At 36.4% G+C, this 20,719-nt stretch overlaps 1 non-coding gene and 1 pseudogene across 1 annotated transcript; both read right to left on the bottom strand.

Annotated features, from left to right (window-relative positions):
• Nucleotides 1-20,719, bottom strand: part of LOC140184078 (uncharacterized) — a 152,892-nt pseudogene that overhangs the window by 72,777 nt on the left and 59,396 nt on the right.
• Nucleotides 1,928-2,035, bottom strand: LOC112799221 (small nucleolar RNA R71). Its single transcript, XR_003200797.1, has one exon. It is a non-coding gene; the product is annotated as a small nucleolar RNA R71 (small nucleolar RNA).

Raw genomic sequence — 20,719 nt, 5'->3', positions numbered from 1 at the left:
TTTTCCAAAAATATAATTTTTGAAAAAAAATTTTAATAAAATCATAAAAACCAAATATTTTGTGTTTCTTGTTTGAGTCTAGTGTCAATTGCATGTTTTTAAAATTTATGTAATTTTTCGAAAAATTCATGCATGGTGTTCTTCATGATCTTCAAGTTGTTCTTGATAAGTCTTTTTGTTTGATCTTCATATTTTCTTGTTTTGTATCTTTTGTTGTTTTTCATATGCATTTTTGCATTCATAGTGTCTAAACATGAAAAATTTATAAGTTTGGTGTCTTGCATTTTTTCTTTTCTTGAAAATTTTTCAAAAATAAGTCTTGATGTTCATCTTGATCTTCAAAGTGTTCTTAGTGTTCATCTTGACATTCATAGTGTTCTTGCATGTTTTCTTTGTTTTGATCTTAATTTTTCATGTTGTGAGTCATTTTTGTGTTTTTCTCTCTCATCATTAAAAATTCAAAAATAAAAAATATCGTTTCCTTATTTTCCTCATAAATTTTGAAATCTTTGGGTTGACTTAGTCAAAAATTTTCAAAATAAGTTGTTTCTTGTTAGTCAAGTCAAGATTTCAATTTTAAAAATCTTATCTTTTCAAACTTTTTCAAAAATCAAATCTTTTTCATTTTTCTTTTATATTTTCGAAAATATCTTTAAAATTGATTTTCAAAATCTTTTTCTTAATTTTATTTCATAATTTTTGATAACTTTACTAACAATTAATGTGATTGATTAAAAAATTTGAAGTTTGTTACTTTCTTGTAAGAAAGGTTCAATCTTTAAATTCTAGAATCATATCTTTTAGTTTCTTGTTAGTCAAGTAATCAATTTTAATTTTAAAAAATCAAATCTTTTTAATTTCCTTTTCAAATCTCTTTCAAAACAAATCTCAATCATATATTTTCAATCATATATTTTTTTTCAAAATCAATTTCAAAAATCTTCTCTAACTTCTTATCATTTCAAAATTGATTTTCAAAATCTTTTTCAACTAACTAATTGACTTTTTGTTTGTTTCTTATCTTTTTCAAAACCACCTAACTACTTTTCTCTCTCTAATTTTCGAAAATCACCCCCTCTTTTTCAAAATTATTTTAATTAACTAATTGTTTCAAATTTTAATTTTAATTTTATTTCTTCTCTTAATTTTCAAAAATCACTAACTTCTATTTTAGTTAATTTTCGAAAACTCCTCTCTCTTATCTTCTTCTATTTATTTATTCATTTACTAACTCTTCTCTTCATCTAAAAAATTTGAACCCTCTCTTCTCTTCTGTGTTCGAATTTTTCTCTTTCCTCTTCTATTCTTTTCTTATTCTACTCACATAAAGGAATCCCTATACTGTGACATAGAGGATTCCTCTTCTTTTTTGTTCTCTTCTTTTTCATTTGAGCAGGAGCAAGGACAAGGATATTCTTGTTGAAGTAGATCCTGAACCTGAAAGGACTCTGAAGAGGAAGCTAAGAGAAGCTAAAGCACAACAATTCAGAGAAAACCTTACAGAGAATCTCGAAAAAGAAAGAGACATGGCCGAACCCAATAAGAATGGTGGAGGCGCAAGAAGGATGCTTGGTGATTATACTACACCTACTTCCAATTTTTATGGAAGAAGCATCTCAATCCCTGCCATTGGAGCAAACAATTTTGAGCTGAAGCCTCAACTAGTTGCTCTAATGCAACAGAACTGCAAGTTTCATGGACTTCCATCAGAAGATTCCTATCAATTTTAACTAAATTCTTGTAGATCTGTGATACTGTTAAGACTAATGGAGTAGATCCTGAAGTCTACAGGCTCATGCTTTTCCCTTTTGCTGTAAGAGACAGAGCTAGAATATGGTTGGACTCACAACCTAAAGATAGCCTGGAATCTTGGGATAAGCTGGTCACGGCCTTCTTGGCCAAGTTCTTTCCTCCTCAAAAGCTGAGCAAGCTTAGAGTGGATGTTCAGACCTTCAAGCAAAAAGATGGTGAATCCCTTTATGAAGCTTGGGAAAGATACAAGTAGTTGACCAAAAAGTGTCCTTCTGACATGCTTTCAGAGTGGACCATTTTAGATATATTCTATGATGGTCTATCTGAGCTTTCTAAGATGTCATTGGACCATTCTGCAGGTGGATCTATTCACCTAAAGAAAACACCTGCAGATGCTCAAGAACTCATTGACATGGTTGCAAATAACCAATTCATGTACACCTCTGAGAGAAATCCTATGAGTAATGGGATGCCTCAAAAGAAGAGAGTTCTTGAAATTGATGCTCTGAATGCCATATTAGCTCAGAACAAAATGTTGACTCAGCAAGTCAATATAATTTCTCAGAGTCTGAATGGATTGCAAAATGCATCCAACAGTACTAAAGAAGCATCTTCTAAAGAAGAAGCTTATGATCTTGAGAACCCTGCAATGGCAGAGGTGAATTACATGCGTGAAGCCTATGGAAACACCTGTAATCCCTCATGGAGAAATCATCCAAATTTCTCATGGAAGGATCAACAAAAGCCTCAACAAAGCTTTAATAATGGTGGAAGAAACAGGTTTAGCAATAGCAAGCCTTTTCCATCATCTTCTCAGCAACAGACAGAGAATTCTGAGCAGAGCCCCTCTAGCTTAGCAAACATAATCTCTGATCTATCTAAGGCCACTTTAAGTTTCATGCATGAAACAAGGTCATCCATTCGAAACTTGGAGGCACAAGCGGGTCAGCTGAGTAAGAAAATTACTGAAACTCCTCCTAGTACTCTCCCAAGCAATACAAAAGAAAATCCAAAAAGAGAGTGCAAGGCCATTGATATAATCAAAACGGCCGAATCCAAAGAAGAAGGGGAAGATGTGAATCCCAATGAGGAAGACCTCATAGGACATCCCCCAGACAGAAAGGAGTTCCCTATTGAGAACCTAAAGGAATCTGAGACTCATATAGAGACTATAGAGATTCTACTAAACTTTCTTCTGCCATTCATGAGCTCTGAGACCTATTCTTCCTCTGAAGAGGATAAAGATGTAACTGAAGAGCAAGTTTCTCAATATCTAGGAGCTATCATGAAGCTGAATGCCAAGTTGTTTGGTAATGAGACTTGGGAAGATGAACCTCCCTTGCTCATTAGTGAACTAAATACATGGGTTTAGCAAACTTTACCTCAAAAGAAACAAGATCCTGGTAAATTCTTAATACCCTGTACCATAGGCACCATGACCTTTGAGAAGGCTCTGTGACCTGGGGTCAAGTATAAATCTTATGCCACTCTCTGTAATGGAGAAACTGGGGATCTTTGAGGTACAAGCTTCAAGAATCTCGTTAGAGATGGCAGACAAATCAATAAAACAAGTTTATAGATTGGTAGAGGACGTGTTAGTAAAGGTTAAAGGCCTTTACATCCCTGCTGATTTCATAATCCTAGACACTGGGAAGGATGAGGATGAATGCATCATCCTTGGAAGACCCTTCCTAGCCACAGCAGGAGCTGTGATTGATGTTGACAGAGGAGAGCTAGTCCTTCAATTGAATGGGGACTACTTTATGTTTAAAGCTCAAGGATCTTCCTCTGCAACCATGGAGAGGAAGCATAAAAAGCTTCTCTCAATATAGAGTCAAACAAAGCCCCCACAATCAAACTCTAAATTTGGTGTTGGGAGGCCACAACCAAACTCTAAGTTTGGTGTTGAACCCCCACATTCAAACTCTAAGTTTGGTGTTGGGAGGTCCCAACAATGCTCTGAACATCTGTGAAGCTCCATGAGAGCTCATTGTCAAGCTATTGACATTAAAGAAGTGCTTATTGGGAGGCAACCCAATTTTTATTTATCTATATTTCTATTATTCTTTTATGTTTTATTAGGTTTGTGATCATGTGGAGTCATAAAACAATTGCAAAAATTAAAAACAGAATAAAAAATAGCAGAAGAAAAAGCACACCTTGGAGGAAGAGCTGTCTGGCATTTAAACGCCAGAAACAAGCTTCTGTCTGGCGTTTAACGCCAGAAACAAGCACCAAGATGGCATTTAACGCCAGAAACAAGCATCAGGCTGGCGTTAAACGCCAGAAATAGGCTACATTTGGGCGTTTAACGCCAGAAACAAGCTGCAATCTGGCGTTAAACGCCAGGATTGCATACAAGGGCGTTTTACATGCCTAAAAGGTACAGGGATGAGAAATTCTTGACACCTCAGGATCTGTGGACCCCACAGGATCACCACCTACCCCATTTCTCTCTTCTTCACACAATCCAATAACACTATACCCTTCACCAATCACCTCAATCTCTCTTCCCCATTAACCCTTCACTAATCACATCCATACACTCTTCCCCATAAACCCCACCTACCTTCAAATTCAAAATATCTTTCCCACCCAAACCCACCTTAAATGACCGAACCCATACCCCTCTCCCTCCACTATATAAACCCCCCCATCCTTCTTCATTTTCACACAACACTATCCTCTCTTCTTCCCCTAGGCCGAAACCCACACATCTCTCCCTCTCCTCTATATCTTCTTCTTCTTCTTCTATTCTTTCTTTTTTTGCTCGAGGGCGAGCAACATTATAAGTTTGGTATGGTAAAAGCATAGCTTTTTTATTTTTTCATAACCATTTATGGCACCTAAGGCCGGAGAAACCTCTAGAAAGAGGAAAGGGAAGACAAAAGCTTCCACCTCTGATTCATGGGAGATGGAGAGATTCATCTCAAAGGTCCATCAAGACCACTTCTATGAAGTTGTGGCCAAGAAGAAGGTGATCCCTAAGGTCCCTTTCATGCTCAAGAAAAATGAGTATCCGAAAATCCGAAAGGGAAGACAAAAGCTTCCACCTCTGATTCATGGGAGATGGAGAGATTCATCTCAAAGGTCCATCAAGACCACTTCTATGAAGTTGTGGCCAAGAAGAAGGTGATCCCTAAGGTCCCTTTCATGCTCAAGAAAAATGAGTATCCGAAAATCCGACACGAGATCCAAAGAAGAGGTTGGGAAGTTCTTACCAACCTCATTCAACAAGTCGGAATCTTAATGGTTCAAGAGTTCTATGCCAATGCATGGATCACTAGGAACCATGATCAAAGCATGAACCCAAACCCAAAGAATTGGCTTACAATGGTTTGGGAGAAATGCTTAGATTTCAGTCCAGAGAACGTAAGGTTGGCATTCAACTTGCCTATGATGCAAGAAGACGCACGCTCCTACACTAGAAGGGTTAACTTTGATCAAAGGTTGGACCAAGTCCTCATGGACATATGTATGGAAGGAGCTCAATGGAAAAGAGACTAAAAAGGCAAGTCGGTTCAATTGAGAAGACTGGACCTTAAGCCTGTGGCTAGAGGATGGTTGGAGTTTATCCAACGCTCCATCATTCCCACTAGCAACCAATCCGAAGTAACTGTGGATCGGGCCATCATGATCCATAGCATCATGATTGGAGAGAAAGTAGAAGTTCATGAAGTCATTCCTCTAGAACTCTACAAAGTAGCCGAAAAGCCCTCCACCTTGGCAAGGCTAGCTTTTTCTCATCTCATTTTCCATCTATGCAACTTAGCTGGAGTTGTCATAGAAGGAGACATCCTCATTGAAGAAGACAAGTCTATCACTAAGAAGAGGATGGAGCAAACAAGAGAGCCCATTCATTGATCTCAAGAGACGCATGAGGAAGCACATCATCAAGAAATCCCTGAGATGCCTAAAGGGATGCATTTTCCTCCAAACAACTATTGGGATCAACTCAACACTTCTCTAGAAGGATTGAGTCATGACATGAACCAATTAAGGGTGGAACACCAAGAGCACTCCATCATTCTCAATGAGATTAGAGAATATCAAAGAGCTTTGAGGGAGGAGCAGCAAAGGCAAGGAAGAGACATAGAGGAGCTCAAAGACACCATTGGTCCTTCAAGAAGAAGGCGCTACCATCACTAAGGTGGACTCATTCCTTAACTTCTTTTTTCTTATCTCTCTGCTTTACGGTTTTTGAGCTTCATGTTTGTCTATGTTTGTGTCTTTATTACATGATCATTAGTGTCTAGAGTCTATGTCTTAAGGCTATGAATAATTCCATGAATCCTTCACCTTTCTTAAAAGAAAAATGTTTTTAATACAAAAGAACAAGAAGTACATGAGTTTCGAATTCATCCTTGAAATTAGCTTAATTATATTGATGTGGTGACAATACTTTTTATTTTCTGAATGAATGCTTAAATAGTGTATATTTTTGATATTGTTGTTTATGAATGTTAAAATTGTTGGCTCTTGAAAGAATGATGAAAAAGAGAAATGTTATTGATGATATGAAAAATCATAAAATTGATTCTTGAAGCAAGAAAAAGCAGTGAAGAACAAAGCTTGCGAAAAAAAATTTAAGAAAAAAAAGAAAAGAAAAATGCAAGCAGAAAAAGCCAATAGCCCTTAAAACCAAAAGGCAAGGGTAAAAATGATCCAAGGCTTTGAGCATCAATGGATAGGAGGGCCCAAGGAAATAAAATTCAGGCCTAAGCGGCTAAATCAAGCTGTCCCTAACCATATGCTTGTGGCTTGCAGGTCCAAGTGAAAAGCTTGAGACTGAGTGGTTAAAGTCGTGATCCAAAGCAAAAAGAGTGTGCTTAAGAGCTCTGGACACCTCTAACTGGGGACTTTAGCAAAGCTGAGTTACAATCTGAAAAGGTTCACCCAGTCATGTGTCAGTGGCATTTATGTATCCGGTGGTAATACTGGAAAACAAAGTGCTTAGGGCCACGGCGAAGACTTATAAAAGTAGCTGTGTTCAAGAATTAACATACTTAACTAGGAGAATCAATAACACTATCTGAACTCTGAGTTCCTATGGATGCCAATCATTCTAAACTTCAAAGGATAAAGTGAGATGCCAAAACTGTTCAGATGCAAAAAGCTACAAGTCCCGTTCATCTAATTAGAACTAATATTCATTGATATTTTGGGAATTATAGTATATTCTCTTCTTTTTATCCTATTTGATTTTCAGTTGCTTGGGGACAAGCAACAATTTAAGTTTGGTGTTGTGATGAGCGGATAATTTATACACTTTTTGGCATTGTTTTTAGGTAGTTTTTAGTAGTATCTAGCTACTTTTAGGGATGTTTTTATTAGTTTTTATGCAAAATTTACATTTCTGAACTTTACTATGAGTTTGTGTGTTTTTCTGTGATTTCAGGTATTTGCTGGCTGAAATTGAGGGACCTGAGCAAAAATCTGATAGGAGGCTGACGAAGAACTGCTGATGTTGTTAGATTCTGATCTTCCTGCACTCGAGATGGATTTTTTGGAGCTACAAAACTCCAAATGGCGCGCTCTCAATTGCGTTGGAAAGTAGACATCCAGGACTTTTCATCAATATATAATAGTCCATACTTTATTCGAGTTTAGATGATGCAAACTGGCGTTCAACGCCAGTTCTATGCTGCATTCTGGAGTAAAACGCCAGAAACACGTCACAAACCAGAGTTAAATGCCAAAAACACGTTACAACTTGGCATTTAACTCCAACAGAAGCCTCTGCACGTGTAAAGCTCAAGCTCAGTCCAAGCACACACCAAAGTGGGCCCTGGAAGTGGATTTCTGCACTTAGACTTATTTCTGTAAACCCTAGTAACTAGTTTAGTATAAATAGGACTTTTTACTATTGTATTTTCATCTTTAGCTTTCCTTAGACATCTTTGGATTATCTTTTGATCCTTTGATTACATTTTGGGGGCTGGCCTCACGGCCATGCCTGGACCATTATCACTTATGTATTTTCAACGGTGGAATTTCTACACACCATAGATTAAGGTGTGGAGCTCTACTATACCTCGAGTATTAATGCAATTACTATTGTTCTTCTATTCAATTCAAGCTTATTCTTGTTCTAAGATATCAATCGTACTTTAACCTGATGGATGTGATGATCTATGACACTCATCATCATCCGTCCTTATGAACGTGTGCCTGACAACCACTTCCGTTCTACAAGCGAGAGCTAGAGTGTGTATCTCTTGGATTCCTGGTCCACGACGCATGGGTCCTCCCATTCTGTGAGATCAGAGTCTTCGTGGTATAAGCTAGAATTATTGGCGGCCATTCCTAAGATCTGGAAAGTCTAAACCTTGTCTGTGGTATTCCGAGTAGGATCTGAGATGGGATGACTGTGACGAGCTTCAAACTCGCGAGTATTGGGCGTAGTGACAGACGCAAAAGAATCACTGGATTCTATTCCGACATGATTGAGAACCGACAAATGATTAGCCGTGCTGTGACAGAGCATTTGGACCATTTTCACTGAGAGGACGGGAGGTAGCCATTGACAACGGTGAAACCCAACATACAGCTTGCCATGGAAGGGAGTAAGAATGATTGGATGAAAGAAGCAGGAAATCAGAGATTAAGAAGGAACACAGTATCTTCATGCGCTTATCTGAAATTCCCACCAATGAATTACATAAGTATCTCTATCTTTATTTTATGTTTTATTTATCTTTATATTCGAAAACCATTATAACCATTAGAATCTGCCTGACTGAGATTTACAAGATGACCATAGCTTGCTTCATACCAACAATCTCTGTGGGATCGACCCTTACTCACGAAAGGTTTATTACTTGGACGACCCAGTGCACTTGCTGGTTAGTTGTGCGAAGTTGTGACAAAGTGTGATTCACGTTTGAGAGCTCCAAGTCTTTGGCGCCATTGTTGATGATCACAATTTCGTGCACCAGGCACATCCATCGACATGCCACGATAGAGAGGCAGACGTTGACCCCGTTCATCTGACTTGATTTGAGGAGCATCAAAGACGATGCTGTGCTATAAGTGTGGGGAGGACGCCATCTCCGGCAGACTATATTTTGGTGAATCATTTTAGACTTTTGTTTTATTTTCAGTACTTGCACATTTTCATTTTATTGTACTTTTGTTTATTTTTACTTTGTTGCATTTTGTACTTTGCCTTGTATATATCTTAGACATTTAGTTTGAATTGCACTTTTAGTCTATTAGTTGTGATTTGGAAAAATATGGGTTATTGAGCTTAGTTTACCCTTTTGCATATGAGAATTTGGTTTGATTGAACATAGGGAGTAAACTAAAGTTTTGGCTTTTCATAATCACAATAATTCATTTAGTATATATATAATAATAAATATTGGTCAATTTGTTGAAAATTTTAAGAAATTCATTTTTTTTCTGAAAAAGGGCATTAAAATCCCAATTGAATTGAGTTAAAAACTTTTTGAAACTTGCTTGATATGTATATATAATTTGGAATATGATTTTTGAGCTAAGAACACATCCGTGAGTTTTTTATCTTAATTGCATGGTTACATTATTTAACCATGATTTTTATTCTTGTGTATTTTATTATCTATGATTGCAATCTTTGGTTTGTTCCATTCTATATGTCCATTATGTAGTGTATCTTCATGCATTTATGTGATTGAGGCCATTATTTGATTATAGCTCACTTATCCCGAATAGCCTACCATTTCATTTACCTTTATTTGCCACTTTGAGCCTTTTAACCCCCATTTTTTCTTTATATTACCACATCACTAGCCTTAAGCGGAAAAACAATTAAGTACCTTATTTGAATCTTTGGTTAGCTTAAGATAGTGTGTGTCAACTAAGTGTGGGTAAATGTGAGAACTATGGTTGATGAGAATGTGTTTTATTTTTATTGACAAATATTGAGAATTTGGGTGTATACTCGTGTGAAATTATAGAAACCATATGCATTGATGCATTATGATTTCATATATATAAAAAAAAAGAAAAAAAGAGAAAAAGAGAAAATTGTTAAGTTCAATAAGGAAATCAATGTATATGTGAAGGAATTAGAATTGATACATGAGTATGTGAAAATATGCAAAAGTAATATTTTGGGCAGCTAAGCTTGACTATAGAATTGTATAGAGTGTGTGTATGTGTTAGGTGAGAACTTAGGTTAGTCAAAGATTCATATGATAGCTCACTTGGCCATACATATATCCTCAACCTTACCTTAGTCCCATTATAACCTTGAAAAAGCCCTCATGATATTTGCATTTGTACACTTGATAATTGTTGATTGGTTAGATGAAGAACAAAGTTTTAGAAAGCATGATTAGAGGAGATTTTAGTGGTTTAATCCCAAATACTTCAGTGATTAGAGTGCATATACACATCCAATAAGGGTTCAATTGCTCATTTCCATATGTCCATACTTGATAATTGCTTGTCTTGCAAGTCTGTGAATTCTTTTAAATAACTCAATTCAACTGTGAATGTGTTTGATGTGATTTATTTAGCTCTTAATTTTGCATATATGATTTCTTGAAAATTTTACTCACTTTGACCACATATATGCTTATATATATAGATATAGATAAATACTAATTAGAAAAGCATGATGCATGTAGGTAGCTTGCATCTAGATAGGTTGCATTGCATAAATTATACTATTTTGCCTTCACTCTTTTGGTTCTCTTGAGCTTATCATGAGGACATGCTAATGTTTAAGTGCGGGGAGATTGATAAACCCCTATTTTAGCATTTATCTTGTGCTTAATTTAGTAGATTTTATCCATTATTCTCACATTTATTCATATAATTCGCATGTTTTACATTTTGCTTCCTAATTTTGTACTATGAGTGAAAACATACTTCTTTGGCCTTAAATTAGCTAATTTTAATCCTATCTTATTATCATTTGATGCCGTGATATGTTTGCTGAGTGTTTTCAGGGTTTATATGGTAGGAATGACTTAGAGGACGGAAAGGAAGCATGCAAAAGTGGAAGCAACGTAAGAAAATGATGTTTTGGGAAGCTGACAGCGACACGCACGCATGGTATGACGTGTATGCGTGATTGGCACAGAAGACAAACGACGCGTACGCGTGGGACGATGCGTACGCGTGGGACGACGCGTACGCGTGAGCGACACGTACGCGTGACAAGCCATCATGTGTTGCAGATATCAGAAAACACTGGGGGCGATTTTTGGGCTGGTTTTGGCCCAGTTCCAAGCCCGAAAACGCATATTAGAGGCTGCAGAGTGGAGGAATCAGGGATACACTTCTCATTGACACTTCATTCACATAATTTTAGCTTTTAGATGTAGTTTCTAGTCTCTCTCCTCTCTCTAGGTTTTATGGTTCTTAGTCCTATTTCTTCTTAATTTCAAATTTCTACTTTACTTTAATTTAGGCTTCTTCTACTATTATTTATTCTAGCACTTTAGTTATCTATTTCTCATTATGATTTCCTTATTTTGCTAATTTAGTTTATGAACTCTTCATGTTAGATTCAATTTATTATTAATGCAACTTAAGGTATTTTATGTTTATTGCTTCTTCCTTCATTTGTTTTCATTGATGTTTGAAATTGGTTGTTTAGATTTTTCATTCTCTTATTACTTTTCTATGTTTTTATTTTATGCTTTCCAAGTATTTGATAAAATGCTTGGGAGGATTTTAATTTAGATTTTTACGTTTCTTAACTTGGATTGATTATTTAGAGACTCTTGAGTTATCAAAAGTCTTTTGTTGATTGGTAATTGAGACTTGCTAGTTGGCTTAGGCTTCACTAAATCTAGTCTCTGATTAGGACTTGTGAACCTAAGTTGATTTTGCTCACTTGACTTTTCTTCATTGTTAGAGGTTAACTAATTGAAAGCAAAAGGCAATTACCATCACAACTGATAATGATAATTAGGATAGGACTTCCAATTCTCAATCCTTGCTAAGAGCTTATTTAATTATTAATTTATTTTCTTGCCATTTTACTTTCTTGTTCTTTATTTCAAAAAACCCAAAAATATACTTTCCCATAACCAATAATAACTACACTTCCCTGTAATTCCTTAAGAGACGACCCGAGTTTTAAATACTTCGGTTAATTTTATTGGGTTTGTATTTGTGACAAACAATTTAAATATTGATTGAGGTTTAATTGTCAGTTTAGAACTATACTTGCAACATGAATATTTTTGTGGAAATCTTGGCCGACATTTTTCCTCCGTCACAAGTGCACCGGGTCGTCTAAGTAATATCTCAGGTAAGTGAGGGTCGAATCCCACAGAGATTGTCGGATTGAGTAAGAAATGGCTATCTTGTAGGTCTTAGTCAGACAATTAGAAAAGATGGTTGTTTGTTTGAGAGCATAAATAAAATAGTAAAGAACGAAATACCAGGTTGGTGTGAAAACAGTAATAGGTATTCAGTTAAGGCTTCGGAGATGCGTATTCTTTCCGGATTAACTTTTCTTATTGTCTACTCCAATAACGAATGATTCCTTCAATGGCAGGCGTACGTGATTAACTTATGTCCTCTCATCAAGTTAATCTCTTCTAAACTATAGTAGTCCACCGTATCTGAGCAACTCATGTCTTCTCATCAAGTTAACTCATGGCTTCCCACTATGGCCGAAGGTGAAGCTGACGTTAGGATTTTTGCCAGTAAAGAATGTCATAAAAACAGTCGCGTTGTAGATATAGTCTCTAAACCGACAAAAATCCCTTCGTACAAACGTTTTGGTTGTCACAAGTAACAAACCCCTTTAAAATTGATAACCGAGTATTTAAACCTCGGGTCGTCTTCTCAAGGAATTGCAGGGAGGTATGTTCTTATTATTGGTTATGAGTCTGTAAATTGGGGTTTTGGAAGTAAGGTGCGAATATGTTATATGATAAGTAAAATAAAGTAATACTAATAAAATCTCTTGGCAAGGTATAAGAACTGGAGGTCCTTTCCTAGTTATCCTTATCAATTGTGATGAGAATTGGATTTTTCTCCCACTTTGTTAACCTCTAACTATGAAGGTAAGTTAAGTGGATGAATTAATTCCAATTCTCAACTAACAATGAGTTTGATAACTCAAGAGTTACCAATTATTTAATCAAAGCCAAGAATGTAAAAAACTAAATTAAAATCATAAATATCTGGAATACATTCAATTCATTCAAAGCAGTAAAATCTAAAACTAACAATATTCATAAGCCAATTGGGCAATAGGAAAATCCAAATTATTTATATAAATAAAAGACAGCAATCATCAATCTGAAATATCTCAAATAACATTAATTTAAAAGAGTAATTTGTAACATGAAAGAGTTCATAAATTAAATTGAGATAAATAAAAATAAAGAACCTGGGATTGAGAGTCACTCCTAAAACTAAGAGAAGTCCTAAATCCTAAAGAGAGAGGAGAGAACCTCTCACTCTAAAAACTACATCTACTCCTGAAATTGTGAATGTGAGAGCCTTTTTATGAATGGATGCATTCCTTCACTTTATAGCCTCTAATATGTGCCTTCTGAACTTGGATTTGGGTCAAAAAGGGCCTCAGAACTCGTTATGAGCATTTTCTGCAATTTCTGGTGCGTGGCCTTTGTCACGCGTCCGCGTGGGTCATGCGGTCGCGTCATTCGGAGCTTTTCCTTGCCACGCGGTCGTGTCAGTCATGTGACCGCGTCATGTGCATTCTGCTTAAGGCGCGCGGTCGCGTCAGTCATGCGGCCGCGTTGCTGCTGATTCGTGCTTGGCACGCGATCGCGTCGTCCATGCGATCGCGTGGATACCAGTTTCCTTAAAACACCGTTTTGCTTTCTCCTTTCCTTTTAGTATGTTTCTTTTTTTTCATCCCTTAAGTCATTCTGCCTTAGAAAATCTGAAACTACTCAACACACTAATCACGGCATCGAATGGAAATAAGAGAGGATTAATAATAAGCAAATATAAGTCCAAAGAAACATGTTTTCAATCAAAGCACATAATTAGGAAGGCAAATGTAAAACATGCAAATAGTATGAATAAGTGGGTAAAGAGTTGATAAAATCCACTCAATTGAGCACAAGATAAACCATAAAATAGTGGTTTATCAGAAGCCCTAAGCAGTCCACTCTCCTTCGCGATCCTACTCAAAACACCACAGACAAGGTCGGATCTTCCGGATCAGGGAATGCTGCTTCTTTGACTCTAGCCTTAATGCCATAGAGACCTCAACAACCCACGATCAACAGAATTTTATGTCATATATCCAAAGTTGCCCAGGTATGCTCTTGGAATCCGTAATGCAATCTCTAGCTTTAGCTCAATGCTATCCGGGTCAGGACTCGCACAGAACCCAAGTAGAACAAGGATGAATGTCACGGTTCATCCTCAATTCATGAGATGAAAAACGAGAATACATAAGAGAATAGAATAAGGCATATTGAATAGAAACAGTAATATTATTAATCCATGAGAATCAGCAGAGCTCCTAACCCTAACTTAGGAGGTTTAGTAGCTCACAGCTTATAGAAGGTAATAGTAAAACATGCAAAGGGGCAAAAATCCCTAACAGTGGTGATCTTTGCTCTTTATATAATAACCAAATAACTAAGAAGTACAAAAGTATGATAGACTAGACTAAAGTGTAGAACCTATGCACAATTACTCAAGAGGGGGGGTGAATTGAGTATTGCAACAACAATGAATCTTTTTGCGAAAGTTAAAGACAATATACAAAAGTGTTATTGTACTAGTATTTTTCCAAGAGCTTAACTCAATTGCTAAGCATTTATAAGGAGCTTTTACTTTCCAATAGACACCAACTCAAATAAATTGATCAAGCTTTTCACCAATCGGACTTAAGCTACTCCTTAAGTACTTACGAAGCTACTTTTCGATCACAATTTATTTGCTCAAAGGTAAAAGACAATAATATTGAAGAGATGAGTTTGGAGAGATGCAAACGCTATTTAGAGTGGTTCGGCACAATCCTTGTCCTACGTCCACTTTCTTTCTCAATCTCAATTGAGAAGTTCCACTATTGCCAAGCTTCAAGGTGCTCGCGCAAAACCTTTTACAATCCGAGTCCTTAGTTTCTAACACCTCACGGTATATGATCACCACTCGTATACTAACCCACTCTACTTAGAGATACCTTCTCTAAGATTTGCCTTGAGTACTTAGTATACCTCTTTGGTATCCTCACCGACTATAGTGTTTATAACTCTTGACTCAACCTTAGAGATCACACTCCAATTTACAAAGTGTACAAGAAAACAATTCTCAAAGAATTGTTGAGATGAAATGAGTACTCTCTAGAAGAGTGTATGATTACAAGTTTAGCACTATTGAACCAATTGATATTGCTCTCTCAAATTGTGTATTATAACACCTTAAAAAATGTGTAGAATGAAAGAATATGAACAAGATAGTTTGCAAATACTCAAGTATATAAAATAAGGCTTCAATCCATCTATTTATAGACTCCCCAAACCTTAGAAACGTTGGGGAGTTAGTGGGATGGAGCCTTTTTGTCAAAACTAGCCGTTTTTTATGTTTTTGAATCATTTGCATCGATGCATAACACTTTGCATCGATGCAAATGTGTCTTTGAAGCTGAAATTTGAATTTTCAGCTAGGTTGCATCGATGCAAACATCTTTGCATCGATGCAACAAGTCGTTGCATGCTTTGCATCGATGCAAGATGAGTGTGCATCGATGCAAACCTTAAAGAATGGCTTAAAATCACTTCAAAATACTTAGGATTGATCTCAAACTTGTTGGAGTCAATTCCTATGCTTTTATACCTTTGAAAACAAGTTTTAAACCATTTGGCTAGCATCGAATTGCAAGATGTGCATCAAAACATTTTGTGAGTGTGTGTTGAGAGATTTAGCAATTGGTTCTTAACAAGAAGTTACCTAAGTCCTAAGACACTATACTTGTCTTCAAATGTTGTGGACTTGAGTTTCTTGTTGTTGTTGTGTTGCTTTCAACTCTTCATTCCTCAACGTTGAATGTTGGTTGATCTTTCAATATGCTTGTTCATTCAAGTTGTTTGTTGGTTTGTCTTTCATGTCCTTTGTTGGTTTGTCATTCATCAAAACCTACGAATACAAACTTCGCATACAAGCAACATGATTTACATAAAGGTGCAAAAGTCCACTCTTAGACCCACTTTGGTTGAGTACTTGGGCTGAGCTTGGCGTCCAACTTGAGGGATGGGCATTGAACGCCCATTAGGGGTTTGATCCATGCTGTCTTATGCTTTTTGGTGGGTGTTGAATGCCCCAAAGGGGGTGTTTCGGTGTTCAATGCTGGCTAGAGTTCCTTTAGGGCATTGAACGCCAGAAAGGGGGTAGTTCTTGGGCGTTCAACACCCAATATGGGCAGGTTCCTTCGACAAAAAGTATAGACCATTATATATTGCTAGAAAGCTCTGAAAATTAGATTTCCAACTCCATTGAGAGTACGTCATTTGGACCTCTGTAGCTCCAAAAATGCTCATTTGAGTGCATGGAGGTCAAAATCTGATAGCATTTGCTATGCTTTCCTTGCCTCTGAATCGGACTTTGCCAAAACTCCTCAATTTCAACCAAAAATTACCTGAAATCATCAGAAAACACAACAACTCAAAGTAGAATTCAAAAATGTGAATTTTGCACTAAAACCTATGAAAATATAATGAAACTTAAACAAAACATAACTAAAACAATATGAAAATAATGCCAAAAAACATATAAAATATTCGCTCATCACCTCCCTGGCGTTTAACGCCAACTTCTGCGTGCAAACTCATGCGCTGAATGCCCAGATTGGCGTTTAGTGCCAGCACACTCGAGTGACATGCTCTCCAGGGTTTTCTGTTTCGCCTCCAGCCTGTCCTTGTTCTACACAATCTGCATGACCATCATCATAAAACCAAGGAAAACTGAGAATAATAATAAATAAACAAAAGGAATTCAAATACCACTGAATATAAACTAACAGAAAAATCAAAGGATAATCAAGGATCCACTAGGGAGGGGGTGATCATAAGCCCTTAGCTCTTCACCTCTCACTGTGAACTTCTTTCCTGTACTCTCATGGATTAACTCAATATGCTCAAGGAATATGATCATGTTCACTATATAAGGCAGTATTGGACATTCAGTAAATACCACCTTCATTCCTGGTGAGATATCATCAGTGAAAATCTTCTTGTTCCTCTAACCCTTTGGTACCTTCCTCTTAGGATCTCCCTCCTTGGTGGAGGATGCACACCCAACACCAAACTTAGCTTTGATGTTAGGGAGAATTGCATTGGTTCCTACAGAAGGAGGTTTGAGCTGTGAACTCTACTCTTCTTCAGTCAGGACTCCTTGAAGACTTGGATTACAGAGTTCATGATGCGTGAGCATCTTCCCTATCTTTTTCTAGTGAATTTGTATTTAATTTATTGAGTTTAATCAAGAATTAATTATCTTTTAGACACTATGGTTTGAGTCGTGCGTAATTCTATTTATTTTAGGTAGCATTTGCCAGGATTTGATGGAGTTTTCCGCATAAAAAGAGAAGAAGGCAAATGATGCTGCAATCCTGACCTCTTTGCACTCAAACCTAAATAACTGGAGCTATAGAGATCCAATGGACATGATTTCAATGGCGTTGGAAAGCTAACTTCCAAAGCTTTTCAACGATATATAATAGTCCAAACTTCTCTCCCACTAATTCGGCCAAGGGTGCACCTAACTTGAGATTTCTCAAGTTAGGCGCAAGACAGCATCAACAACACGCAACAATGAGCGTGACTCCAAGTAAGGCGCACTAAAACTTGAGTTAGGCGCATGCCACAACAAAAGCACGCCACATTGATTTTGCTTCACTCAAGTAGGGCACAGCAACACAAGTCTTATAGCTCCAATCACTACATACCTCAAGTAAGGCGTGACTTGATGCCAAGTTAGGTGTGCCACCCTACGAAGCAAGTGGTCCCCATTCATCAATTAAAGACGCGCGGATTGCTTTAATTAATTCTGATTTAAACTTTATTTTTATTTAAAAATAGGAAAAGATATTATTTAGTTTAAAATATATATATATATATAATTTAAATTTATTAGGATTACATATAAAAGGAAAAAGAAACTTCTCTTCTGGAAGAATCCACCTCATTCTGTAAATTACAGTTTACCTGAATCCTAGTTTTTCTCTCTGAACCATGAGTAACTAAACCTCCACTGTTAAGGTTAGGAGCTCTATCTATTGTATGGATTGATTCTATTATTTTTCTATTTTAATTCATGTACTGATTTATATTTCAATAATTGTTTTCGTTCTTTATTTTATGAAATTGGGTGGAACAGAATTATGACTCTCTTTCTAATTGAGTTTTTGTATAACTTGGAAAATCTCTTTACTTGAATAACAGCTTGAAAACATATTCTCCTAAATTTCTAATTATCTGGATTTAATGGGATATGTGACGTATAATCCTCTTATATTTGGGTAATTAGGATTTTTGTGGCATATAACTAGAATTGAACTTCACCCTCTAATTGAAATTAATTGACCAATGAATTGGCGGTTGATGAGAGTCAGAGGAGACTAAAAAAGTCTAAGGAATTAGGGTTTAGTCATATATAGTTGCCATGAAATAAATCTTGCATGATTAAAATAGTTAGTAAGAAAAGTCAATCAGGAAAATAGATAACTCTGAACCCTTAACTGTCTCTTCATATGACTTGGTACGACCCGGTGCACTTGCCGGTTAGTTTGTCGTTAGAAATTCCGCACCAAATTTTTGGTGCCATTACCGAGGATTGATTGTGATTGACAACTGCTAATTGTTTGATTGCTTAGATTAGATAATTTATAGTTTAATTAATTTTTTTTAGTATTATTCCTTTTCAATTTTTTTAATTTTTCTTTTTCTTTATTTTTTTCCTTTCTTTCTTCTCGTTCACTTCCCCACCCCTGTTTTCTTTTTATTTCCTTTTACCTTCGTTTCCTTTTTAATTTTTATTTCACTTTCGTTTTTTTATTTCATTATTTTTTTCTATTTTATTAGTTTTATTTGATCCATTTTTTTCTCAAACTTTCTTTCGTCCTTTTTTATTTATTTTATTTTATTTCATTTTTGTTTTCCTTCTTTATTTATTCATTTTTTATTTTTATTTTTCTATTTTATTAGTCTTATTTAAATTTCAGCTTTCACTCTTAAAATTTTGCTCAATTATTATTTTTATTATTTTTGAAATTAAGTTTGGTATTACCTAATAATTTTATTTTAATTTACCTATTTATATTTTTTATAAAAAAACTAAAAATATTTCGAAAGTTTTAAGTTTTTATTTATTTAGTTCCTTTATTTTATTTCTTTTACATAGGTTATCTCATCGGAAATTCTCTGCACTCTGACGTAGAGATTCTCACTTTTCTTTATTTTCAGTTTGTTTATACAGGAACAAAGACAAGAAACCTCTTTTAGACTTTGATCTTGAACCCGAAAGGACTTTCAGGCGGTATTTGCAACAAGACTTTACAAGGCTGCAGAGTCCACTATGGATCATAATAATGTTGTTAATGCCAATGTGGCAAATCCGGATAGGAATGAACAACCTAGGAGAGTGCTTGGCTCTTACACTGCTCCTACTGCAGATCTTTATGGAAAAAGCATTATGGTGCCTTGATGAGCGGATAATTTATACGCTTTTTGACATTGTTTTTAGTATGCTTTTAGTATGTTTTAGTTAGTTTTTATTATATTTTTATTAGTTTTTATTTAAAATTCACTTTTCTGGACTTTACTATGAGTTTGTGTGTTTTTCTGTGATTTCAGGTATTTGCTGGCTGAAATTGAGAGACCTGAGCAAAAATCTGATTCAGAGACTGAAAAGGACTGCAGATGCTGCTGGATTCTGACCTTCCTGCACTCGAAGTAGATTTTCTGAAGCTACAGAAGCCCAATTGGCGCGCTCTCAATTAAGTTGGAAAGTAGACATCCAGGGCTTTCCAGCAATATATAATAGTCCATACTTTTCCCGAGATTTGATGGCCCAAACAGGCATTCCAAGTCAGCTTAAGAATTCCCGGCGTTAAATGCCAGAACTAGCACAAAAGTGGGAGTTAAACGCCCAAACTGGCACAAAAGCTGGTGTTTAACTCCAAGAAAAGTCTCTACACATGAAAGCTTCAATGCTCAGCCTAAGCACACACCAAGTGGGCCCGGAAGTGGATTTTTATGTAATTTACTCATCTTTGTAAACCCTAAGCTACTAGTTATCTACAAATAGGACCTTTTGCTATTGTATTAGGAATCTTTCAATCTTCGGATCAGCTTTTGATCATGTTTTTATGATTGAACCTTCTTTGGGAGGCTGGCCATTCGGCCATGCCTAGACCTTGTTCTTATGTATTTTCAACGGTGGAGTTTCTACACACCATAGATTAAGGTGTGGAGCTCTGCTGTACCTCGAGTATTAATGCAATTACTATTGTTCTTCTATTCAATTTGGCTTATTCTTGTTCCAAGATATCACTTGTTCCTCAACTTGATGAAGGTGATGATCCGTGACATTCATCATCATTCTCACCTATGAACGTGTGCCTGACAACCACCTCCGTTCTACCTTAGATTGAGTGGATATCTCTTGGATCCCTTAATCGGAATCTTCGTGGTATAAGCTAGAATTGATGGCAGCATTCAAGAGAATCCAGAAGGTCTAAACCTTGTCTGTGGTATTCTGAGTAGGATTCAAGGATTGAATGACTATGACGAGCTTCAAACTCGCGATTGTGGGGCGTTAGTGACAGACGCAAAAGAATCACTGGATTCTATTCCGACATAATCGAGAACCGACAGATGAATAGTCGTGCTGTGACAGAGCGCGTTGAACATTTTCACTGAGAGGATAGGACTGTAGCCACTGACAACGGTGATGCCCAACATACAGCTTGCCATGGAAAGGAGTAAGAAGGATTGGATGAAGATAGTAGGAAAGCAGAGAGACAGAAGGGACA

This window comes from Arachis hypogaea, chromosome 4 (assembly GCF_003086295.3).
Source record: "Arachis hypogaea cultivar Tifrunner chromosome 4, arahy.Tifrunner.gnm2.J5K5, whole genome shotgun sequence".
In the NCBI taxonomy this organism is placed as follows: Eukaryota; Viridiplantae; Streptophyta; class Magnoliopsida; order Fabales; family Fabaceae; genus Arachis; species Arachis hypogaea.
The sequence above is the reverse complement of the archived record's forward strand: the minus strand, read 5'-3'. Positions and strand labels throughout refer to the sequence as shown.